Genomic DNA, 26,902 nt, shown 5'->3' on the forward strand with positions numbered 1-26,902 from the left:
TGAATTAAATGAGCAAAGCTGAACTCGGTGATCTGAACCTAATTCCAAGCCACAATTTTGCTGCTCAGAGCCTGGAGGTGTACACACTTGTGCTTTTTACTCAGATCACTCAGTCTTGTATTAGTCCCATCACTGACGTGGCAGATGCGAAAGCGCTGCTACTTTGATAACGTATTCAGATACCTGGTTGCTTCTCCACAAACCTGACCTAAACAATTTCTTTTAGTGCCTTTCTCTTCTCAGTGGTAACAGACATCATGAAAATCCACCCAAGCAAACAGAAGAAGAAAGAAAATGAATGCAGGTGCACATCAATAAGGAATGAGGGTGCTATGGTGGAGCCTGCAATCAGTCCCATGGGCTGTGTTGTCATCACAGTGTTTACTCCCACACCATCCTCCTCAGAGGCACAGCAGATCACCTTCCCCTACTCCACTTGTGGAGGGAGCTTTTGCAAATTTAATACAAAAATCCAAATCAAAAAGAGAGTTAAAGCTTTTGAATTGACCATGAAATGGACACAGTGGCAGCTGCTGCTGCTCCTACAGTGGCTGCTGAATCACAGCCCCTCACTTATTTATAGGGCTCCCCAGGGTGCTTGCAGCCAAGCTGATGACAAATGCCAATGAACATCTACTCTCACCTCCACAAGGTGTTTTTATCCTGGCTGTAAGGGAGATGCAGAGCAACTAAATAACACACCATCAGCTGCTCCAAATGGAGTAGGGGAGGCAAGCAGAGCACCCAGGACACTTGACTGACCAGCCAGTGCTTGCAGCATCATCTGAGCATTCTCAGCAAACACACAGGCTCCAGTCTCTCACCCTACAAGATGTAGCTCATGTCCATTACTAAGGCTCACAGTTTCTGATGCTATCTTCACTCTGATGAAGGGCAGAGCTCTTATGACCATAGAAAAGACAACACTGACATAAAAATAGAGCAGAAGACTTACCTGAGTTCTGAACCAAGCAGGGAAACATCCCAGGGATGGAGGCCAAAATGCTGGTGCTTGAGCAGAAGGAGCAGGGGGAGATATTGAGACCCGAAGAATAGCCAAAGTTGTCCCATTTTTGCTGAAGACTATTGCACATGGGCCAGGCAGTGAAGACTTCTGAGGGCAAGAGAGGAGGAAATTTAGACTTAATCTAGCCTTGGTGCTAAGGGAAAGCATGAACATGAAGGGAGAGGTAGGAATACCTTCCAGTGACAGGGAAGGTGAGCTGTACCACCCTTCTGTCCAAAAAAGCTTTCCTCCCAGATGATCTCCACCTGGGCTGTGCTCCAGAAGGAAGAGGCCATTTCCCTTGCTGTAGTGCCAGGAAACTCTTTCTGGGTGCATCCACAAACTCTGGTGCTGTACAGCTGGCAAAAGTAGGAGTCAGCTGGCAGGATCACTATTCTCTGATTATTTGGAGACCACAGAGACCACAGCTTGCCTTGTAGATGTCACTGGGACCTGGCAATCAAGGAAAAACTTCTTATTTATAAACTGGGACAGATGACAATTGCTGAGCTATAGCCTACATGGGAGCTCCTGCCTTCTTTGTTGAGCAGAATGACTCTTAAAATGACACAAGAGGCTGCAGGACCTTTCCACAGAGCTTGCTCACTGGAAAAAGGCCACCAGTGCAGGGCTCCAACTCTCACTCATAACCAGACCAAGGCTGGGACTCTCTTCAATAGGCTTTCTGGTGTCAACTGATATTGTGATGCTGTGGCTGTTTATTTAATCAAGTCACCACTCATATATTAAATCTGAAGTGGCTGTTTGGACTAGATATGTTTTCTGTCAAAACTTTCACATGGGCTGAAAAAGCAATGGGTTTTACAGGGAGCACCCATGAATTTGTTCCAGATGAACCCAAGAAGCCACTGAGCTGCTCTGTGAGGGAAGCTTGGATCCTGCAAAGTTGTCTCCAGGATGAAAATCATTGAGGTGTTATTTAAGGTTGAGCTCACAGGGAGGTCAACAAGACTACTGATAAAGCCTCTCCCCTGACTCTTCAGTTTCATGACTTTTGTAAGTATACAGTTCCAGATTGCCTTTGCAGCCCAGAAAGCCAAATGTATCCTGGGCTGCATCAAAAGAAGTGTGACCAGGAGATCAAGGGAGGTGATTCTGCCCTTCTGGTGAGACCCCACCTACAGTGCTGCATCCAGCTCTGGGGCCTCCAACATAAGAGAGACACGGACCTATTGGAGAGGAGCCAGAAGAGGCCACGAAGATGATTAGAGAGCTGGAGCACCTTTCATATGAGGACAGGCTGAGAAAGTTGGGATTGTTCAGCCTGGAAAAGGCTCCAAGAAGACCTTACAGCAGCCTTCCAGTACCTAAAGAGGACCTACAAGGAGCTGTGGATGCCCCATCCCTGGAGGTGTTCACAGACAGGTTGGACGGGGCTTTGAGCAACCTGGTCTGGTGGGAGGTGTCTCTGCTCATGGCAGGGGGTTGGAACTAGGTGATCTTTAAGGTCCCTTCCAACCCAAAGCATTCTGTGATTCCATGATTTAGATGGAATTAGCTGTTGGTATAAAACGTTGTTGAAGCAGGAGCTGGAGTCAGGCAGAAAGGTCATCTATGTTTTGTTTGCTTTGTTTCAGCTTGCTTTGGCCAAACCCGTGGCTGATCTGAAAGGACTAGAGGCAGCAGCAGTCCCACATACCTGGCTGAGATCGACTTGAAATGCAACTGTAGAGCAGTGGAGAGAAAAAAGAGAGGGAAGTGTTAGGAAGAGGAGATACGAGGTGCAGAAGATCCCTTGCTCAACAAACAAGCCCCATTTTAACTCCACTAGCACAGAAAACAGTAACAGCAGTAGCTCATCATCTGAAGACTGTGACATGAAATTTTTCTTTTTTCCTTGCTTTCACAGCAATTTTGCACTATGTTTGATAGCTGATGTGCATATCCAAATTCATGCAGCCCTACCATCCCTCTCTCTCTGCCTACTCGCATTCACCCACGCTTCTTCCATGTATGACTCAGGATAAAAAGGGATTTAGAAAGATGCAGGGAACGTTTACAAGCCACCTACCATTTCACCCTCAGCCTGGATAGCCACATTAGCAGCTCCAGTTTGCATTTAGAGGCCAGACGGGTGAGCATTCAGGATGAATGCCAGGGCCAGGCATTTCTTCTGTCCCCAGCTCAGACAGGCACAGAGCAAAGCAAAGCTGGACAAGGTCTGCCTCGGTCCTTACTGTTGGCTGATTTGCTTTAAGACAAGACTTCTGGCTCAATGTCTTGTACATAGACTACATCACAACATCCATCCAAGAGTGGTCACTGCAGCAGACCCAGGAGACCTCCTGAATCTGGTCCCACCATGAAGCAGTAGCTTGGTCACCCTGGGCAGTGTAGGAGAGTGGGAGACATACAGCTCTGCCACACTTGACAGAGAGACATAGCCTGTCCCATTCAGGAGCACCAGTAAAATCACCACTGTGTAAATAAATGTCTGTGGCTTTTTTGGGGCTGGTTGAGTGAGGTGTGAAGACTTGAATCTGAGAACTCCCCAGCAAAATACCTGCAGCACAAGGGCACTGGGGCAGGTTCCACCAGCAAAAAACGAGCAGTAAAAATTCCCCCAGCAGCTGTCAAAGACTGACAAGGGATGAGCCAACCAGATTTAGGTGACAAGCTAAAGCCAGTCTCTCCGTGTAACGCGGCTGTTGATCAGCCATTTAGGGGAGCACGTCACCACTAACATCATCCTGTTTCCATGGACACCAGATTAACAGAGCAGCCGAGAGAAGCTGCACTCGTAATTTCTCCCCAAGAAAAGAGCTTGCTGATGCAAGAAACCTTTGAACATCTTTAATCTAAACTCAGGGTTCTCATTTTCATGTTCTCTCTAATCCTGCTGGAGGTTACTAGCTCCTTTTAACCCTGAAGCCAGCACAATAGCATCAAGCAGTGCAGTTACCCACAGCCTCTGCTGTCCCTTACTAAAATTAAATCTGCCCTCTCTTTCTGTGAAAGTTTGGCTGTCCTAAAAATAACGCTTAAACACCTCAGTCCATCATGTGCAAGTGGCCTGCAAAATGATGTCTGCATTGGCACATTCAGCCTACTTTCTGGTGGTGGAACTAGGCATTGAGGACAGAAATGAAGGCACTACCTCCATCAACAAAAAGATCCAGCTCCTGCCTTCTGTGTTGCATGAAACACCTTTTACTGACTTGCTTCCCCTGAACATTTGCCTTTCATGTGTAGCATCCTGAATAACAACAGATCCCACGAGAGCACCAGATGGTTTGCCCAGTGAAACAATACACTGCAGTTGCACAGTTTTACCTAAGGACTTGCTGATAATGACTTCCACAAAACTGTGTTTGACCACTATCACTCCAAAGAAGTTCCCTGCAATATCTATAGCCTCATTTACACTGTGGGTGTCTTGATATTCTGTCCATTCCACAAAGAAGGTGAAGAGAATAGTACACCCTGGTGGAAACAGCCACATGGCAGCTGACAATCTACCTACAACTTCTCCGCCTGGACCTCCACGCTTTGTCTTGTCTCTGGGAGGCTTTGTGGGCCTCAGGCCAAGGCAAGGTCTAGGGGACCAGAGTACAAAGCAGTTTCCAGCCTAGTGGTAAGAAGTCTAAACCCTTAATGAGAGGTCAGTGTTGGAATAGCAAGGGCTCCTGGATTTCAGGTGTGGGATTTCAGCCTACATGGGTCTGAAAATCCTCCTTTCCGAGCCCTAACCTTCCCCAGGGAAACCTCCAGATGCCAAATTTAATACTAGTTTGGGAGACAGGAAGACAGTTGCCATGTTCTCTACTTCTAGCAGCCCTGCAAATTCAGCTACAGAAGAAAGAGGTCTGCTTTCTTTCCAGATCTTTTTGGTTCAGTTTGTCATTTTCCTGATGGAAAATACCTCCAAATGCTTCAAGAGTTCTTCCCACCCTCCCAGCCCATCCAAGGCACACAGCCACATTTTCAAACCATCAGGCAAGGTGTCTGCCACACAGCTTTTGCTGGGTTTTGGTTTTATTTGTTTGTTTTCCAATGGGATTCATGCTGATTAAGCCTCATCTACTTCTCTAAAACTCCAGGCAGGTGGGATGGTGCACACAGCCCTTTGTGCTTTCCATTGAGAGAGGGATACAGTGAGCACTGCAGATGTGGCTCATACACTGCTCCAGCTGTGCAGAGTCAGAGAGTGTGGAACAGCTTTGACTGCTGAGCTGAACAAGACGTAAAATGCTCTGCCACCTTCCTGTTGCTTCCAGAATTTAGAAGGAATTTGACAACTTGCTTTCTCTTTACCCCAGAGTCTGTACTGTTGCCACCCAGAGTCTCGTGAGGAGGCTCCCAACAAAGTTTGGCAGTGCCAGAAAGACGAAAAAGAAGGGAGTGTCACCAGAAAAGTTCCATTTAATCTCAATTTCATTCCTGCTCCCCATGCCAGAGGAGCCGATTATGTTCTGCACACCTGGATGCATAGTTATGGGTTTGCAGAGCCTTGTCCCAGAGGATTGGAGCTTGTAATTCAGCTGCACCGCAAGGTCTAACCCGAGTCAGCCCTCTGGCCCTCCCCTGGGATCCTGCATGTGCTGAGGCTTCTCTTGGCACTCAGTACTTCCCAAAAACACAGCTCTAACACAGGCACAGGCACCTCTGGAAAGGGCCAGGTCTCAGCACATCTGTGTCCTACAGCTGGGGGCAATGAAGGGTTGGTTTTCTCTACAGGCTCTGAAAGCACATCTCTGAAGCACCAGGCTACTTCTGATCAGCATATCTGATCTGAGATGAGAGCTCTGCTGAGGGATAGAACTGGCATGTGGGATAAGAGGGAGCAAAATTAAATGCAGGATATTTTGCAACAGTGTTTACTACAACTACTTCCATGGTCCTCCATAGACTGGTGGGTCCCTGCAGTCTAGTTCATGGCTGTGCATGGTGGCTGGAGTTCAGCAGGAGCAAGGAGTAAGTTAAAGCAGACTTCTGCAAAGGTTGTGTTTACAGCACCTGCACTACAGGTGATTTGTTTGTTTTGTTTGGCCAGATGATGGGCCCGTGGACCCTGCATCCTATCCACAGCCGCTCTGGGCCAGAAAACAAAGACTATTTAATCTGAACATGGCCCCAAACTCCTCCATCTCACCCCTCTAGCTGTTCCCTCTGAAAACATGGTGCCCAGAACAAAAGATAAAACTGCAGAATACTATTACTAATATAATTTGTGTGCAAACAGGCTGTACTGTCGCCACCAAGACCACGTCTAGAGGCCCAGATACCATAATCAAGGATTTCCAGGAGGGATGATCTGCAGCCTACTATCTGCTGGGGCCAGCACAGCCCTGGCTCTGCCCCTCAATCTGTCCCCCCTGGGGCTGTCAGGGGAGCGTGGGTGAGAAGAGGGGGTAGGGGAGGACCTGGCCTGAGCACCCCACATCAGTAAAGAGGATAGCAACTTCCTTCCTACCTGCAGCTTTCTGCACCTGGGTTGTCCTCACAGTGCAGAAGCAGCACAGACGGGACAGGAGACGTGTTGGAGGTGCTCGCGGTGGTGGAGCACCTCGGGAGTTTCCTCCCACGAGTGGGCTGGATGCCGGGGGACATCGAGCGGGGACCGGCTTTGCTGACTTGGCCTGAGCTGTCGGGCACGATGTGTCTTCAGCAGGGTCTGTCACGCTCCGCCGCTGCGGCTTGTTTTTGCCGGCGGGCAAGAGCTCAGCAACGGACAGGCAACCAGAGGGAGGAAAGCGGGGAGAAGAGGGGGCAGATGAGATAAATAGGTAGCGTGAGGATAATAAAGGAGGACAGCTGGCCTAGAAAACTCAAAAGATAAATCAGCAAGAAAAAAAAAAAAATGAAGTTAATCCCAAAGTGCAAGGTTCCTGCTGAGCCCACAGGAGAGAGGCACCACGTAGCACCAGCTCCCTCCTTGCTGCTGAGGGTACGGGTGGCCAGCACCCAACCACGGCTGGCAGCTGCCACAGCCCTGCACGTCAGTGGGATTTGTAGCCAAGGGAAAGCAAGTGGCTGCACGGCTTTCCCCACACGCAGGGGACCAGCTCTGCAGGACAGGGGTGGCTGTTCAAACTGCAATGCACCAGGCTTGCAGTGCAGACTCATCAACGCCAGCCATACCAAGGCTCCGCATGCCCGCATGACACAAACAGGGCTGAAAAGGACCAGCAAGGACTTGTCTTGGTGTATGTACTCCAGTCCTTATGTTGTCATTAGCTGAGACCCTCAGCCCCATCAAAGGAGCTGTGCAAGAGTCTTTGTGCTGCCTTAGTGTGGTACTAAACCCCACGGAGCTCTGGGGAAGCCAGAGAGAGGTCTTGCCACCTTCTCCTGTGGGCTAGCGAGTCTTCATGAAGCACTGAAGCAACACACCAGCAGTCACTGAAGCAACCGAGTCTAAAGGATTTTTATCGTTCAGGTCCTCTGATGCACCACAGTGCAAGGGGCAGGAACGCTGTGAACATCTTCAGTAGCAAAGAAACTGCGCAGTGCTCTCTACTGACCTGAGCAGGAGATCCATGGCCTGGGCAGAGGGATGAACCAGCATCTCTCAGTTCAGCATTTTTCCCATGCAAATGAGGTGGGTACAGGAACACACAGCCCTGGTGTTTTCACAGATGGCATCAGCAACCTAAGCTGTTTTCCAAGGTTGCAAACAAAGATGGAGAGAAAGTTAGAGCAGGAGGAAACACGGGACCAGCCTGTGCTTTCCAGGTTGACAGAAAAAGCAGGGGGGCAACTCATAAAGAAAACAGAGCAGAGCTTTAATTTCCTTCCAGCCACCCTATCCACAAGCCTCTCTCCCAGCATAGCAAAGGCAGCTCCCACTTAATCCTCCCCACAGATATTCACACCCCTCCCTTCAGAGCCTGGAGCCCAACTTGGAGAAGTGAAAACAGCCGCTACAAAGTCAAAGATAAGTGGCAGCTTCCCATTTAACCAGCTCTAATTGCCAGCTGAGCAGATGGTTAATCTCTGAGAAACGTGCTGTGATACGGGTGTTGCTGAGTCCCTATAATTGCTTAAGAACAGCTATTGAGGATGCCGGGAATCAGCCAATTATTCTCCCTAGTTTCTTTCCCCCCCCCACCCAGTTTTGTGAATTAGCAAAGAGCTGCACTTTTTTTTTCTATTTTTTAATTTTTTTTTTCCAAAAAAAAGCAGCCAGTGCAGGATCTCTCAGCAGTTCAATAGGGATTAAGAGATTATATCTGTGTTGGCTAATCCTGTGTGGGCAGGGAGGAGAAAATGAGGGGGCACTAGTGGGGATCCCACTGTCCGCTGGGCTCGCCATGGGGAGCGGGAGGTCAATGTAAAACCCTCTGGTGTCATTGTTTCGGAAGCGAAGGGGAGGGAAGGCTGCAGTCACAGGTGACGCCTTGAACAGAATTCATCCCAGCAAGCCAGCGCTGTCCCTGAGTACAAATCACATCCAATTTCCAGCTCCTCAATGGCTCTATTGAGTAATAAATCAGCTCTACGTCCAAGCTGGCTGAAACACTCACGATTGCATAGTTATCTTATTCAGTGCTGAGAAGCTAAAGCCTCCTTGCCAAGGCCAGCAGGCTGGGGAGAGTCAACCATCCAAATCCCTTCAGAGCTCAGCAGTCAAAAATAAAATTAAAAAAAAAACCCAAAAAACACAAGACAGAAAGCAAGTCCCTGAACTGCAAATCACCTGTACAACTCCATTTGTTCAGCTATTTTTCTCCACTCTGGAAGAGATGATGCAATGGACCAAGTATTCAGCTCCCTGCAAACAGCCAGGCCTCTGTCTAATGCAATGCTGATCTGCATGTACAGGTAACAGGACTCAGCTCCCAGCCCTTGCTTGTCTTTGGAGCTATTTAAAGTCTGGTTTCCTCCATAGATACTTCATGACCATCCCTTGGATGCCACTCTTTAAGTCCCAGCATAGCAGCACTTCTTCGTGCTGACCACACAGGCAGGAGTCTTCAAAGCCACCAAAAGGACTGAGGGACTCAAAGTCTCTTAATTTTAATGCAATCTTCTGTAAACAGTTCCTAGAAGTTTGAATCCAGCCACATTATAGATACAGCAGTACTAAAGCACCGCTTGACCTCCTGCAGCAGGCCCAGTCTGCCTGGGCCACCTCTGGGTAGGGATGACACACCCAGGTGGTTTTGGTCTCCTTTTTGTGCTCTGCACCACCAGCACACATCCTAACCCAGCTGCAAGCCACAGCAACCACAGCATCTCTGCTTCCATCACCTTACATCTGTAAGTGGCTCTCCATCTCACAGCCCGTCCTTCCTATTATTATTCCAGCCTTTGAAGACACCAGATAGAATCAGTATTATGACAGCTCCTGCACTGGCTTAGTTTTGTAAACCTCTTAGTGTCCCCTCTCAGCTGGGATAAGACTGGAGAGCTAACACTGACCCCAAAACACAAATCCACCCCATCCCACACACAGCAAGCTGGAAATCTCCCTGTGGGCTGAACCAACAGAAGATGCAGGATCTCAGCAAGGGAAAAAACAGAGAAGAACAGGAGAAAAGATGACTTAAAATCCCACAGCGCACCTTCAGTTTGATGAATGCCAACCACAGCGTTGAAGAAGAGTCACAGATCACTAAGACAGATCTAGGCTAATAGTTTATTGAGTTCTAATCAGTTTAATTTAGGCATGTAAAATATTTAATAAGTACAGATGGACTGGTAATCAATACTCTACTATTTAATACACAAAGTTAGTATGGGATACAAAGACTGTCGTTTAAGCTTACCATACATATCTTAAATGTTACGTGCATGCAAAAAATGTCACTTACCAACCCGCTGGTGTCTGGTGCCAGATGATCTCTCGGCCTCGAGGGGTGACCTTGCAAGGGTCCCTGTTCGAGGGGAGATCACCGCTGTGCAGCAGCTGCTGTGGAGGGAGAGCTCAGTGGACCTGATGGCTGCAGATATTTATAGTGTGAAGTGGATGGTCTTTAGCCAGATTTTCTGCTGTGTTAATGCCCTTTCAGCTACTTATCAGCCCAGTCTCCAGCCAAACTGATTTTTTTGGGGTGCTGAGTTCTGACTGAGAGCCTCACACAATAAGATTATGTTAGGCCTACTTGCTGAGCATCTACCTGGACCAAAGCTCAGTTAGTTCAAACAGGAGTGCATCCGACCTAAAGCCATATCACAGCAAATGAGGAAGACTCATTCAATAGCATGCCCGATCTCCAGCAGCATCAAAACATGCCCTATGGACACTGTCAGACCCTTTAGGCAGTGATGGGGTCAGGTCCCCTCAGCCAGGGCTGAGCTCTGCTCTTACCCATCAGCTACCCCCATGGCAGGGGCTTTGGGGAGTGAAGTTACTCCAGTGATGGATCTGTGAGTGACCAGGGCTCCTGGACAGCCACAAGCTCATCTCCATCCTGTCTTTCGTCTGTACGCAGCAGAGACAGCATCAAGGGATGGACCATGAACACAACACCAAGTGATGGACTTCCTACAGGAGGATTTTGTGCTTACCCAGCAAGGTTTCTGTTTGCGCTGGGAAAGCAACAGTCCTGGGGCTTCCTAGAAGCTTTCTGTGGACAGGAGAGCAAGCAGGGGAACAGCAGAGCAAAGGTGTAGAGGGCTCCCATCACAAGTAAAGGGTTGTCTTTAACCACAGCACACCTCTAATCTCTAAACTCTGCACCCTCTCTCTGGCAACCCTTTCCTCCCCCTCCATGCCTCTGGTACCCACAAACCCTCCAGAGCTGCTCACTTCCATACATGCTGATGCAAGAGCTACAATCAGCCCTTATATAGCAACTTCTCCACCTGAAAAGACTTAGGGACAACTTCCTTGCCACAGCCAGCCAAAAATTACTTGAGGGGGGAGAAGGAAGGACAAGAAAATCGTAGCAGCCTGTCTAATGCAACCCACTTACCCAAAAGCTGGATTGTTTCTTTCTGCTGAGCTCTGCGTAGACATAAAGGTTACCCAACCTGTTTTCTTGCCTCCTCTCCAGGGAGGTGGCAGGATGAAGCTCAGAGAGACCAGGACAGCCTCAGACTTGTTCTACCCTCTCACAGAATCAGCAAGCTGAGGGGAACCCAGCGTCGTGCCAAGGGTGTGCCCAGGGGGACATCAGTGTTCATACTGCTTTTGCAGCCCCCTCCCCAGCTGGGGAAGAGTCAGGATGAACCAGCCAGGGGCACACACTTGCCCTCCCTCCCCTCCAAAGTCACACACCCTGGGGATGCTCTTTTGTCCATCCACAGCACTCATTTTTAGTTATTTTCACGCTAATACAAGGACTAAGCACTCTTGCAGGTGAAGGTCCCAGCCCTGTTCGTTACCTGTGCAATAGCCCCAAGAAATCTTCCTTCACCTCCAGAGGAGCCAAGTCCTGCACCAAGGACTTCCTCAGGTTGACACAAGAGCAGAGCATTCTGCCTGGGATGAAAAGACCACAGCACTTGGATTCTGTCCAAACATGAAGCTGAGCCCAGCAGTAGTGGCCTAGATCTTGTCCTTGCCCTACCTCATTCCTGTCCTCATGCTGTCCTGCTGCTGCCCCCCACCCCAGAGGCAGCTGCATCTTAGCACCATTGCCCCTGGGCAAGGAGGAGAGCTGTGCTGGAGACACAGCCACGCTCCCCAGAGCTCTCCCTACTGTCCTGCTGTCTCGTCTTGCCACGCACTTATCCGTAAGGAAGAGCACTAGACATTACACTTGGCTGACACTGGGGAGATCCGCTGAACCTTTTCACAGCTGCTCCGTGTGCAGAAGCGTTTGCATGGGGCAGCGCTAAGGCAGGAGACCATATGTTCCAGCGCAGGGAACAATGAGCCACGCGTGGCGATTAGCATCGCTGTGATGAACCATTGTCATGACCGGCGGCATGAGTACTCTCGGTGAGTTTGGGGGGTGCGGGGGGAGCACAGATTTTCACAGCAGATAAGCCCTAATGAACAGAGAAATAAGTTCCCGTGATGCAGGAGATTTGCAGAGTTACAACAGCCATGTCTGGCCTTGCAAGGAAGGAAACAGTCCACTGCAAGCAAGACCATAGAGCAGTACCTGGGGCAGAAAGCAGAATAACCAGGGGTGCTGAGAAAGCACATCTTCCTGCTAGGCTTGGGAGCAGGGGAATGAGCAAACACTTCCATGGAGGAGGAGGAATAAAAGTGTGGGGTAGAGCTGTGGGGCAGACCAGGCTCGCTGGGGTTTGCAAATCCACCCACGTGCAGCAGCCTCCCCTGTTGCAGAGAAAGCAAGAAAACCGTGCAGCTAAAACACATGCACTGCAGCAGCCAGAACCCCTTGCAGGGGAGAAAACAAGGCACAGAGAAATACAAATCCTAGGAGTCACTTCTCCAGGGCAGGGCTGCCCATACGAGTGAGAAGGAAACTTCAAAACTCAATATTGGCCTCTGCACCTCACAAGTCGGTTCCCACAAGGAATCTCTATCATCTAATATTGGCTTGAGTGCACGCTACAGCTTTCCCCACCACGTCAGAGGAAGCTTTGCCATGGGAACTGCTGCAGAGCCACCTTATATTAGAAGTTACTATAGCTCTGCCAAGAAGCCTGCCCCGCGCTTTCTATTTTTAGCTGCAGGCAGACCTATTCATATCAGCCACTGCTGAAACTCGGGTCCTCGCGAACAGATTTGGTGCAATAATTCAGGGCCATGAAGTCAGGTTCTCGGATTTGAGCGCAGCTCACCAAGATAAATAATAAACGTGTGAGCCGAGTGCTCACAAGCCCGGGGGCGACGCACTGGGGGGTTGGGAGAGTAGGAGCGCGCTTCGCTAAAGGCACTTTCATCACACACATTTATTCGACAGGATCACACCACTATTTACGTGCAGAGCGAGGCATGGGGCTGAATGTGATTTACCAGCTCAGGGCCATAAACTGCAAGGGAAGCAAGAGAAATGGGATGAGAGGAGAGGAAGGGTCCTGAGGGAAGCGTAAAACAGCTTCGCAAGACTCCAAACTGGTGGTTGTTTTCCTGCTTGTTAATTATTTTGTCTTAAAATGCTTTTAGAAGGGAAGCGCTTCATTTGTGTTTAACACAGGACAAGTAAAAAAGATGTCTCCTTTTACAGCTAGTCCTTGTAACAGTAAGGAGAGTGAATCTCAGAGGTCTGCAACAACTCAGACTTATTTGTGTAAACGAATGCAGGGAGAAGGTACATACATTTAGTGATGGAGTTCCCAATCAGCCAGACCTCGTTCTAATGATGCTTTATCATGTTTCGTCCTTTCACATGCATGATAGCACTTGCCAAGGCTACACAGGTAACTGGTGGTTTGTAAAATAAAGAAGCCCTCAGCAGTGAGACTACACACCACCTTCCCACGAGCACTGACATTGCCCGCCATTAACCTCCCCACGCCAACCGAGGGGCTGCAGAGCCCCCAACCAAGGGAAATTGTGGCACCCACACCCCACCAGAGAGAAGCAAAGCAGTCCCCACAATCTGCCCCACTTCCTTCACCCATAATGGCCCCTTCTGCACCTCCTATCCAACCTGCGTGGGGCAGATTTCACCCTCTGAGCCCCCATGGGGAGGGAGTAAATCACTGCAGGCTCCTCAGAGCTCTCCTCTGCACCCCAGCAGAAGCTCTCCATTAAACAGCATAGGACCTTCCAGGGCAGACACCTTAAATCAAGAAGCTCCAAGGTGTGAAGCTACCTATATTCATAACATCCTGAGTTCACAGTTAACTTCCTGGAGCAATCAACAGGTCCAAAAAGCCTCTGCAGAGCCAGGAGGCTCCAGCTTGGGTGCGAAGCTGGGCTCCTGCTCTGGAGGAAAAGAGACAGGGCCCATGAAGGTGAAGGGGGGCACAGTAACGCTGGACCCTGCTATTTACAGTGGTGATTTCTCTGTAGCTGCTTTGCAGCTGGTTACAAAATGTTGGTTACCAGCTGTGTTGGGTCAGCTGAGATAGGGTTAATTTCCACAGGTGGCTGGGGAGGGGGTGACAACCAGGAGAGCTGACCCAAACCCAGTCAAAAGAATATTCAATATCATATAAGGTTGTGTTCAGTTTTTAAACTGTGTGGCTGGTCAGGAGGGAGGCTTTTTATTTAATCTCACTGCCAGAGAGCAGGTCAGTCCGTGATGCTCTCGGTTCTCTCTAGACCACACAGTTCGGTACTATTGTGCTTTGGGTAGAGCTGCTGTCCGGATGGGGAGGTTTGGGCACATGTTGCAGTCAGGAGTTCAGCATTACTACTTAGAAGAACAGTTTGCTCCGAAAGGGCATCTTGCACACTGGGATTTCCACCCAGTGAGAAATTGTGCTGTGTATCCCTTGCTTTGTATATTCTATTTTTTTTTCTTTTTCCTTTTTGCAGTTCCATTGAATTATTCTTATCCCAACCAATGAATTCTGCCTTTCATTTCCTGATTCTCCTCCTCATCCCACTATGTTCTAGTTGCTGGCCAGGGGGTGGCTGGGGCTAAACTGTGACACCAGCATTTCTCTTTCTCTTCCCTAATGTCTTTCCAAGTGACAAAACAGAACGTGTAAGTAACCCCATGAGTCCCTAACTATAGCTCTGTACTTCAGGGAATTTAATTAAGAAATCTTTTGTCTGAGTCGATTCAGATTTTGTAGAAAATACTATCTGGAGCTCTGCTAGCTATTTTGAACCCGATACAGGCTGTCTTTATAGATACACATTATGGAAGCTAAACTCAACCTTGACAAAGGAAACCTGAGCAGATGCTCACCGCACAGAGAGCATCCTCCTGCAGTGGGAAGTCCAGCTGACAGGCATTTGTGTGGTCAGTACCTGTGGATTTAATCCCACCAGTTTCCACATGGAAGAAACACTGCACAGAACATCTAACTGGAATTCATCCTACCTGGCTGCACTGCTGACTCGCTCCTGTCTGTAGCGAGCAAGAAGCCTGAGGCTCTTCTGCTACAGGGTCCTGCAGTGTTAGCAGAGCAGATGGGAAAAATGGATGTACGCCGCTTCTCTCATGCACACATTTTCCAGGAGGAGCAGTGACAAATTATTGGACAAAAAGAGTACAAAACAACAAAGAGTGTGAGCACATTAAGCCCTTTTCCATCCCCAGCTTATGCTTCAGCTGCTACCTTGAGACTGGCATAGAAACCAACATGCCATTTGCTTCACGCAGCTCCTGGGACCTCCGTGGCACAGTTTCTGCTTGGGTAACTTAACTTCTGGAGGCATTAGGCAGAATAATTTCACCAGTTCCTAAGCAAAAGCCTGGAGGGGTCTTTGCAAAGCCAGTTCAGCACCACTGAAATATGGAGGAAATGTTTGTTTGAATCCTAGAGAGAAATGTAATGACTGCTTCGTAGTAAAGCACATTCAAATCAGGCCTGTTTTGGCTGATCAAGGCATAATCTCATCAGCACTCTCCAAGAAATACTTCTGATCCAGCAAGTGAGCTTAGCACCTCTGTGGAAGAGTTTTCATCAGCTGACAACACCCAGTTTGGGAAAAATTAGCTCACAGCCTCATTCAGTACAGACTTTAAAAGCAAGTGCATTTTTGCATCGTTTTTCTCTTCTTTTTTTCTCTTTTTTTCTTTTTTTCCCCTCTTTTCTGGAAAGGTACTTGCAGTTTGATGGGCCCAACTCCACTGAGGTGCCATCTGGCTGAACATATCCCCAAAGTTTGCTCTGCAAATGGATGTGACTTTCTTATTCATTGACATGCTGGTGAAAACGGTGCTCTGCAGAAGTGCTCCCGTGAGCAGCATCCACACCTGTGTGCAGGTGCTGTGTCCCAACCCGGGTAGTTTGGAGTGAAATTAAAATGGGGAGGAGAAGATGTTGGCCATGGTGACTGGGAAGCTGGAACAAGTCCCTAGAAAGACAATAAGTATGGATGCCATGGGCCACTGAAGGCCACCAATATAACGTGGAGGGCAAGAACATAGAGCAACCGTTTTGGGTACAAGCACCCAGCAACACTGGTGCCACCAGCTCAGCAGCATAACAAGGAGAAAGCGAGAAATCCAAAGGAATCACCTAGGGCTCACTGACAACTTGCAAAGCAGAGGAGAAGAGAAGAGAAGGAGAGAAGAGAAATAATCAGTCCCTGGTGGGATATCTGTATGGGTGTCCCCAGAAGGATGGAGGGGTTCCCCACAGAAAGAGGAGGCAGGAGGGACACCCCCCAGCCCATGCTGGATGGAAAATCAGGCTTTGGAAGTAATTAGCTGGTAATTTTTTTGTATTTTACTGTTACCAGGCACATATCTGCAGTTCCTCCACACCGATGCTTCACTCAGGGGGGTCTGAGTGCTACTCACCCTGCCATAGAGATGGGAAAACAGAAGCAGAGAAGCAGCAATGGGTGAAAACAGCCAAGCGCATCCTGCAGCTGATGAAGCAGAGCATGGACTTGCAGGTTGTCTCCTGCAGCTTATTCCACTTCATACCTGTTCCTCTGCCCGGACAGGTGCCCACAAAGGTCCCCTCTTGGCCCATCTCTTGTTTCAAGCCCAGGTTTTGCCACCTGTGCCAAACAGGACAGCCCAGGGACAGGAGGGACAGCAGGCAGGTAGGTGTCTGGGGATCTGATAGAATTAATTCAAAGAAAGGAAGACAAGACAAGTATGTGAAAGTTGCTTGTGAAGAGGAGCGGTCAGTGTTAGCGCACTGGTGGTTTTGTGCTGCTCTGGGGCAGAGCAGGTCTGTGCTGGGGAACCTGGTTAGATGAAGGCATCAGGTCAGCCGATGCCTTTGAACAAAGGGCTCCACCAAAGCAAACCTTGTGTGCAAGTTTGGGTGAAACTCAACAACCCAAAAACTCTGGTCCCCTCCAGACAGGGGATTCTTCTGCTTTCTGCCCCAGGCTGATCCCAAGCAAGCTCCAACATCTACCACCGAGCAGTGAGGAAGAAGGATTTGGTCCCCTGCTTTCACCTCCTCTCCAGGTACCAGTGGCTGCATTGTGTCACAGCCACCTGGCATTTTGGAGTCCCCAGCGCAGAAGTGAGGCTGTTATCGAGTAGAGAAATCAGACCCAGCTCCAAGGACAGCAAAGCACTTGATTTCCCTTTGGTAAAACTTAACTAGCTTCGCCCGACATTTAGGGAGATGAGCTACTTGATCTGCGTGGGATTTTTTCATCTTTAGCACCAACAACCCTCTGATACTGCCTGTGCTTTTTTTTATTATTATTCTAACCAGAGCATGAAGTTGTTTCTCATATCAAAAACTCCCAGTCAATCTGATTTTTATAAAACATAGCGTGTCTGGGGAGAAACCTGCAAAATATAGAACACGTTCCCCATTTGCATCCGAATGTTGAAAAAACCCATCACTTCTCCATGATACATCATATAAGCACTACACCCACCATGAAATATTCATGGCCATTTATTATGATGTTTTTTATTATCCTCGTAAAACTTTGCAGCGATCAGTGTCTCTATCTGCTCAGCCTCCAGCCTGGATGGGGGCTTTTGTCTCTCCTTCTGTGCTGGCATTGAACTGATGAATTAATCCACATCTCCTGTCAGGATAAGCACAATCTCAATGCCCTTCCTAGCATGAGGTGGGGACTGTGCTCCCAGGGCTCAGTCTGTCCCCAGCTGCTTCCCTCCCTGTAGCACCAACAGAGCACAATCTAGGAACAGGAGGATGACCATAACACACCCCACCTGCATTAGGTGGCTAGAAAGGAGTGAAATTCAAACCAAGATTGACTTCCTGAGCACAGTGTGGCAGCACAGGGAGCAGAGGAATTAAATAGTGTTGCTACTCCTGTGTGGCTGGGAGGACAGTGGAAAATGCTGCTGGTCTCACCGTCCAGTGCATCCTCCATGCAGCATTAAAAAAGAGAAGGAAAAAGCTCTGTGAGGATAACTCCTGAAGGTTTTATGGCAACTGCCAGATTAATTTTATTCTAATCTGCTAAATGCTTTTCAAATGGGTACCTCTCCATTTCCTCCTTGGCACCCTGCAAGGTCTGGTATGGGAAGAACAGCCCTGAATCGTCTCTGCAACCATCAAACTGCCATCCTGGCAATGAAGCGGAGGCAAGGACTGAACCCAGAGGGAGGGTGTGAGAAAGACAGAGATGGTTTCTGGAACAGATGCAGTTTCTGATTCAGAGCAGTTCTTTATAGCAGGACACTTTGTAAGAGTGCCATTCTACAAACCTTTTATTATTGCGAGACTTGCCTTTTACGTATGGAGGGGAGTAAAAAAAGATCTACGAGGACAGTGAGAGCTCTCCTTTCACAGAGACTGCAAAGCTGAATCCGGTGGAGTAACCTTGATACAACCTCTTCCTTCAAACATACAGCAAACGGTTCTGCGTTGAATAAACTGCTGCAAGAGGATTCGGGCTCCTCGGTTGCCAATGCACTGGCACTGCTTTTCCTCAGAGCACAGTGTCTTCCAAAAGCAAACTGCATCAGCCTCGGAAAAATAAATAAATCTACTTTTCACATCGTTTAATCTTCTGATAACAGTAGTGAACTCTGTCGAAGGCATTACTGGGAATTAATGACTGTCTGCCTCCTGACTCACCAGCTCTTCCCAGGCTATCATAAATTCCTGAGAACTGTTGTAAACCACACATCAACCAGTGAGCTGAAAACAAAGCAATTGTCCAAAACCCTGGGACAAATATACAACATACCAGTCCCACCTGGAAGCCAGGGAACTGAGATGAGCTCGCAGATAAACGTGCTCCCTGGGTACAGGCAGTGGGAGCCGCTTCCCAAGGCTCTGCGCAGGATCCCACCCGCAGTTCTGAAAGCAGCACACATCACCCTTGGGGAATGGTTCCTCTGGATAATTAAACACACATTGCATGCTGTACCTTTAGCCTTTTTTATGGCTAACTCTCCAGTCTTAGGATGCTCTGGTCTGAGAGATTAAAGAGCCTCTCAGAAGCTCCCCCTGGATGTCGGCACTTCCAGACCATTATCACATCACCTCTAGCCTACTCTTAATAAACTAAGATGCTTCATTACTGAAACAGCGCTTTGCAGCCCATACCTGTTTGGCAGTTAGAATCCAGGGTACATCACACACTCAAGGCCTCTTGGACTTTCTTCCTTTCAGATCACAGAACTCTCTGTGGGGAGAAGGGTTAATAAAATTGACAGATCTACACACTTCTTTAAATATCTAGATTTCCTGCTCTCCCACTTGCAAATGTAAATTTGTATGTAACTAGCTCCAGTAATTAGGGTTAATGACTAAAGAGCATTTGGAGATTGTGCAGTTCATGAAGTTCTCCATCAGAAAAGGCAGATTAGATTTGCTGCTCTTTTCGAAAAGTACAAATATCTGTCATCAACTGCGCACTGAACATGTCTATCTGGGCTTCTTGTGTCTAGAAATTTAACTCAATTAACACATTACTTTGTTATCATTTAGTAAGTACAGGCAATGTGCGGATTTTAATGAATCAGGGCATTCAGCTTGCAGAACCGATAGAGGCATGGCAGAGGGTGGAATATGTTTTAATTTGGAGAAAATATAGCTGCTACGTCAAACCAAAAGGCTGAGCAGTTCCACTTCAGCCCATAGCTGCATTCATTTACTGTTGGGTCTCACTTTTGCTGGAGTCATACATCCAAACTATTTAGGTTCCAAGGACAATCACTGCACACTGCACGGTGCAGAAGAGAGGCTCATCTCATTATGAATTATCCCCAGGCAGAATGAGTGCAACACTCCAGGAGCTTTGGGAAGATGAACCCTGAAAAATAATCCCGCAGTAGAAATGTGTCCTTCTTTCCCCTGGCAGGTGCCAGCCCTGTCCTTGGACCCCTCAGGGCATCCTGGACCAGCCAGGTCATGGGTGCTGCAGAGGCATCTTTGTAGCCGTAGCTGTGTCCCTCTAGCTCTTTAATTAAGGCAGCTTGGGCTTCTCAGCTTCTCAAGCAGTGGGGTGTGAAAGCAGCACCTCATAAAAACGTCCCAGTCCAAATAACACTTCTAAATCAACTTCTCAGGATGCAGCTGCAGCAAGCCACGTGGAGAGGCCATGGCAGCAAGGGGAAGGTTTTACTGGCTCTTAATTATGAGGTTTGGCACAACACTTTGCAGCTGATTCTCTGGAAAACAGCAAGGAGGAGCACTCCAGAACTGCACCACCTCCACCAGCTCCAGCAGCAGCTCCCCACCGCTCCCACACCTTCCCACACATGGGAGCAGACACTGCAACAACTGCATCCTACTCCTATCTCATTTCTCCAAAGACCCACAAACCAATAGTTTCGGCTCTTTCTCTTCAGCAGACCTCTGGTACTTTTCTGGTGGTGACACACGTACAATTAATTGAAGCTTCCTGACATACCAGCTGCTCCCAGGTTCCTTGTCACAACCCTTTGAGAAAGGTCCCAAAGCTCAGGAGACCATAGACTAAAAGCTGCTGAAGGGAATGAGTCCCTAGATGGGGAATCTCATGATTAAGAGCTCTTTAACCTGCTGAATCTCTGCCTGCAGGGTCAAAGGCGGCAGCTGGAGGGCTTGATACGTTCAGAAAGACATGGTTACCTGTGAGAGCCATTAGCCTCTGCAACAACCCACCCAATACGTGACAGATTCTCTGTGCCTGGAAGTATACAAATCTCAGCAGAGATCCTTTGGAAAGATAAGCTTGCAGTTTGGCCAGGGTGGATGGGCTTGATGTAGGAACAGCCCATTTTATGCAAGAAGACATAAACAGAATGGTCTTTTGAGCTGGAAAATCTCTCAAATCTATGAAACTATTAATAGAAAGTGAGAAATTTCTGGTGGGTTTGACAGCTAGATGACAAATCTGTATTAAATTCCACAGGATCCAGAGAAACTACCCAGCCTCCTTTTCTGATATCCTCCAAGGGCTTTCCCAGTGGGACATTTTAGTTTTCAATTTTTTAGCTTTAGAACGATTTTCCAGACTGGAAAACTTCTCCAGCTCCCCTCCTCTTCCATTCCACTGCTCCTCCATCCTCTCCTCTGTCTCGGGGCGTATGTACCAAGCTGTGTGTGGGTGAACCCCTGGGAGAAGCGGCACCAGGGAACCATCCCACATGGATGATGAACAGAGAGCAGCTGGGCAGAGGGAAGAGAGACCCAATTTTGCACTTTCCTACCCCAGAGCAATCTCAGAGCCTGGGTATAATCTCCCTTGCAGACCGTGGAGAAGCACAAGTAGCTGCCGACATTCTGCTGCTCCCAGAATAGTTTGGTTTATCAGTGTTTCCCTATCAGTATTTCCCTTTTAACTCTGCTGTGAAGCTTTATCCTCCAAAATTTAGCAGGGCACAGCAGCTCCCAGTATCTGTTGTTGAGGGAATGCTTCGGATGCTGTCTCGCTGCCTGCTATCTCATCTACCTTGAATAAAGCAAGCAGTTGTGAGGCTATTACATGATGCAGGTTATTAAGAATTAATAACTGCTTCCAAGACCAATCATTTCAGCCAAGACTGCTGTGTTATTTTATATGTATGTTTTGAAAAAGGTGGCAGATAAGTGAAAATGCAGCATTACTCCAAATCATTCACCATCTTCAGTAAGCTTTCACCCTCACCAAAACATAAAATCCTCATTTAGGCATTTTGCATCCTCCTTCCTATCCTTCCTTTGCCATGCTTACTTAGTACAGAAACTCTTCAGGGAAGCTTGACTTATAAGTTTGTACAGCACTAAGATAAAACACAAAATGCATAACAGGAATGAGAATAACAATACCTTATTTGCTTGCAAGAAGATTTCACTCATGTGAGATCGCATCTGCTCCTTAGCAAGATCTGGAAGGAAAAAAAACCAACACCAGCACTATATGAACGGGTATAAACATAAACATAATAGCACTAACAATGAGAGTAAACCTCAAGTGTGGCAAGACTGATAGGGCTGTGAAGGGACGAATGGAATACAAATAAGGGAGAAATATGCCCATGACTGACTAAGCAAAGGAAACCACGGAGCAAAAACTCTGAGAGACTCTTCAGAGGTTAGAGGATGTGCAACAGGGTCTGTTGGGGGGTCAGGAATCAAGAGGGAAAAGTCTACCCTGTTGATATTTCTTCAATGGAAAGCGTCAATTGAAAATGGAAGAAATTAATGAAAAGGTGGCAAGGCCCACCAATAATAGTAAATATATATATATATATTTAGGATGTGAGAAGTAGAAGCAGAGAGTCTCTGAATTCTGGTGGGACTTCCTGACAGGCATGACAACAGTACCCTGCACTGGGAAAATCTGCTCTCTTATGAGGCTGCCAGTCCTTCAGAAAGCAGAGGTTAATGAAAAAGATGTTTCAGGTTTTCTGCACATTTTTGTCATTTAAATGTGTGTTAGGGTTTGGATTTTCCCAGAAATCCAAAATGAAATAAGTAAAATAGGCACCACTTGGAGGATTCAATGCAGAAGTCCCCATTTTAATTCATCTTTCTAACATGAAGTTTGTATAAACCTGTTGAAAGCCTGGGAAAAATACATAAGCAGCAGCCACTGCTGGAACTACTGGAAGATGAGTAATTTGCAGAAGGAACCTAGACTTGTTTCTATTTTGAACATCCCTTTTGAAGATGACTCTTCCTTCTCACAAAGGGCTTGTCCTTGTGGTCACTCTCTGTGCACAGTTCAGTGTGCAGGATGGCAGGGATGGTGGGAGAAGAGTCCCTGTGACACCGAGCTGGATTTCAAAATCATGTCACCAATGAAGATGCAGCCTCACATTTGAGGATCAGAAAGGTCTGAACCGATCTCCAAGCAGAGCAGCAGGGTTCAGGTTTCTCAGGTGGGTCTCAGCATTCCCTAAGAGACCTTTCAGTACCTACCACTCTCAGTTCCCAGCCATTCTCACGATGCTCCCAAGCACCCTATCATAGCTCCAGCACCTCTGGAAAAGATGAGGCTTGCTAGTCCCACTTGCAGGTTGTAGCTGAGCACATATAGGTGGCTGTGTTACATCCCCGAGACACACATAAAGAGCAAATACCACAGAGCTGCTGTCTACCTGTCTGCCGCAGAGCAGTTCCATCAGCTAGCTCCGAGACCCTCCCACTCCCACCGCAATCCTTGGAGCTGCCCACCCTGCGAATCCAACACCACCGAGGTGATTTACAGATGCTTTTTTTCCCCAGAGCCGTGCTTTGCATGAGCCCCAGGTATTGCAGCATTAAATCAGTTTGCAAAGGCGCCATAAGCAGGACCTGAGAGAGACGTGACAGCAGGAGAAAAGAGCCAGTTAGTGCTGGGAGCCTGGACCCCGTGTCCAGATGCCAGAAAGCTCTGCAGCACCCGCTGAGCACTGCAGCTCTGCCTGCCTGGGGACAGCAGCCCCTCCGAGCCCTGGGTGATGCACAGTCAGAATATAAAGATTACCAAGGTGTAATACATACACACAGACAGTGCCAGCAACTCCGGTGGGTCTATAAGGATGGAGCTGGAACCCCAGGATTCAGGGTTCATCCTTAGAAGGGCTGATCTCTTCATTCACCTTTCTGCAAAATTGCTTCCTCCGATCTCTGCACTGCCAGTCAACATGTATTCTGTGGACACTGTCCTCTGCCAGCTGTGACACCTGATGTTTTATAATGCAGAGAGTGTGTTACCCAGCTAGGGAAAAGGCTGCATCATGCTACAACAGCTGTACTTTTCTCCCTACCCTTTATGACACCCTAATGTAGTGCAAGAGACTGAACCCTGTAGGTTTTGCCTCTTTTTATACCTAGGACCAAGGAAAAAGTCCTTGGTGCTCTTTCTTGTGAGAGAACATGCAGTTTCTCAGCTACTGGAACTACTTATATCAAAACATGGCTAGGGAAGAAGAGTCTTATCCTAGGGCACCTTCCCCAGAGACCCCAGACCAAGCCTACCACCCTGGTGGCCCAGATAAAGCTGCAGCCTGATGTCTTACTCCAAAGCTCACGTTGTTCAGTCTGCTCTAGCAGTTCAGGGTACCTTTGCATCCCATCAGCTAGAGAAGCACACAGATGACGTGTTACCCCAGGGCACTGAAGCGCTTTGCACTCCCTGGTCCAGCCCTTGCAAGTGCTGCTTCTCCTGAGCATCCCTCTGGCACAACTCCAACCCAGCCAGGACTGCAGGGAGCCCGGCAGCGAGCAGCCCCTCAGAGCACACTGAGCCCCAGTGCCAGCAGGGGTCACACTCTGTCCCACCACGCTCTGTCCCACCCTCTGCATCAAAGGCTTTGGCTTTTTATTGGCCTCTTTGATGCGCAGCCTGAGCCTGTGCGCACTCGGTATGATCGGGTAGCCAAATTAGTTATGATCAACACCCACCTTGCCCCACTGAGGGAAATGATGCTCAGAGACATCCCTGTGCGATCAAATGTTTCTGAGATAACCATCATTCAGATGAACCACATTGCTCTGTAAGAGAGAGGTGCTCCTCCCACAGGCTGAGTACCAGCAGCTGGAGCCACAGTCCCACATGTGCAGAACCCGATCATCATGGCTCAGGATGGGAAGAGCCATGACAGGTGCCAAGGGATGGAGGAAGATCTGCTCAGGAAGAGAGTTGTACGGGAAGAAGGGCAGCCCAGGAAGGAGCCTGCTGTTGCAAAGTCAATGGAAAAGGGACTGTGCAGCTTGCAAATGGGGGCAACTTTGTGCACCTCTGAGCTGCGGGTGTCATGGGCTCACTGGAAACATGGGAGTGAGCAGGTGGTCCGCAGGGGACACCTGGGCACATCAGCTGAAACACAGCTTCAGTGGCTCCTAAAATCACCCACTAACACTTCCACATGTCTTGAGGCATCTCATGGAGCAGCTCAAGGCATGATAAGCTTAGGGAGGGGACCTCCTGCCATAAGAAGACCCTCCGGCACTGCAGATCACCCCAAGGTTTCCCTGGCTCTCTCCTGCTGCCTTCTCTGTGCACACTCATCACCCAGAGGGTCGACATGTCACTCCCCATCTCCTCTCCCTCCCCAATGCTCTGCAGATGACAAACAGTGGAGCTGCAAGGCAGAAGCTTGTCTGGCCTACTAGCAAAGCCAGCAGTGCCGCCCTCTGGAAACCCTGCCTGCCTTCTGCAGATGTGTTTTGTCAGTGCACTGACACCAAGCAGCATGGTTAGAGTTTCTTCCCCTTATTCCATGAGATCTGTTCCTGCCCCAAGGAAGAGGAGAAAGGAGAGATGAACACCAAGACACAGAAGTACAGAAGCAAGGAAAGCACTTGCACGCACAGCTCCCGGAGAGACTGTCATACTTGGACCGCAGCTAAGATACTGGTTTGTCTCTTGTTGACACACTGTCCCCTCTTGCCACTTTCTTTCCTGGCCTTGGCAGTCCCTGTGAGATGCTCAGGGCCCAGACATGCCTTTCCCAGGTCCTAATTGATACAAGCACCCTGGCTCTTCCCTGGAAAAGCTGAGCTAGTCAAACAAACCCCGGCCATGCTTCTGGCTTCACCCACAAAGAAACTGGCTGATATTCACAGAGCAGCTCTCAGGCAGCAAACCTTTTTTTCCCTCCTCTTTTCCACTTGTGTCATCTCTTGGTTCTTAGCTGGTACTGAGCACAACCAAGAGCCTGCAGGAGGGGCCAGGCTGCAGCTGAGACACATCAACACAGCCTCACTGACTCAGAGCGGCCAAGCATCTGGTAGGAATCCTCCCACACCAACAATGCATACCTGGTAACTACTGGCACTGCAAAAGGGGAAACCACACAGAAAGACCCCACCATCACACTTGACTTCTCATCCCTCTTAGTACAGCTCGAGCCCTGGAGCTGCATTGACAGGCAGCTATGCTCACTGCTCCCAGCCTCATCAAGGACAAGGTTTGATCTAGCAGAGGCAAAGGCAGATGCTGTACCATGTCCTTCTGTCCTGGCAGGAGCACAGTACCCTGTCACAAAGGCAGCGAGACATTTGGGATCCTTCGGATCACTCTGGGTGTGGAACGTACCCTCAGATGAACTGGTCCCTGCTCCCTCAGTGACGAAGCACTGCCAGGTTTGTAAGGTAGTTTTCTTTCAACAACCCAAGGCTTAACAAATATTCCTGCTCAACCTGTCAATCCTTTTTGGACGGTGTACTGCCTTCCCCCAAGCTTAACTATCAAGGCATGATCACCAACAGAAAAATAACATTCCTCTAGAGGTCTTTAATGAGATTCCTGGTCTTAGAGAGATTTTCTTTCTCCAGCAAAGGCTAGAGAAAACCTTGGTAAAGACTGTGTCCCCCCTATCTATTGCTGTGCTATTTCAATGTCTGTCTGTCTGCTCTCCCTTTTGTCCATTAGCTGTGAGCAGCTTGCAGGGAAAACATGCCTGAAAGCTCATCTGTGCTCATGACTTGTGGCTGGGAAGACACCTGTAAATTAGGGCTTTGCCCAGCAGATCCTCTTAGTCCTTCTTCTCTTGCAAGAGCAGAAGAGGGGTGGTGGAGGTCAGGCCTTTAAAGCCAGGGGACAGTAAATCCACATGGCACTTACCCCATTGTCTGAAGATTCACGGCTTTGTTCTCTGAAGGTCAGCTTCCTCTGTTCTGGTCAATTAAGAATAATCTATCACCTCTCCCTCTGCACCCTCCCTGGCCGTATGCTCCTTGTCAGCAGGACACCATTGGTCAAATAAAAGTCAGAACTGCTCAGTGTCCCAGAGATATGCAGCAAGAAGAGCAGAAAAAGGCAGAGAGCTCTGTCTCACAACAGGCTCTCAGGGATCCTGCTTCTCTGAAAGGCTGAGGACTGGCAGAGGGGGAAAGTCCACAGAGTGATACAAGCGCCTGGGAACAATTTGCAGGGAGGGGGACAGGAGATGGTCCTTCTGACTATGCCACAAAACAACCCCAACACCTCACGACTTCTGTCACAGTGCCATTCCCACAGATCTCATGGGGATCCCTCTAGCATGTAGGTCCCTTTGCTCTCTCTATCACTCATATGAGCACATCTCCTTCAACCTGTCTCACAGCTAGAAACACAGCCCACCACCCCACCTTCCCTGTCCTGCCTGC

The sequence above is a fragment of the Nesoenas mayeri genome, assembly GCF_963082525.1.
Source record: "Nesoenas mayeri genome assembly, chromosome: 13".
In the NCBI taxonomy this organism is placed as follows: Eukaryota; Metazoa; Chordata; class Aves; order Columbiformes; family Columbidae; genus Nesoenas; species Nesoenas mayeri.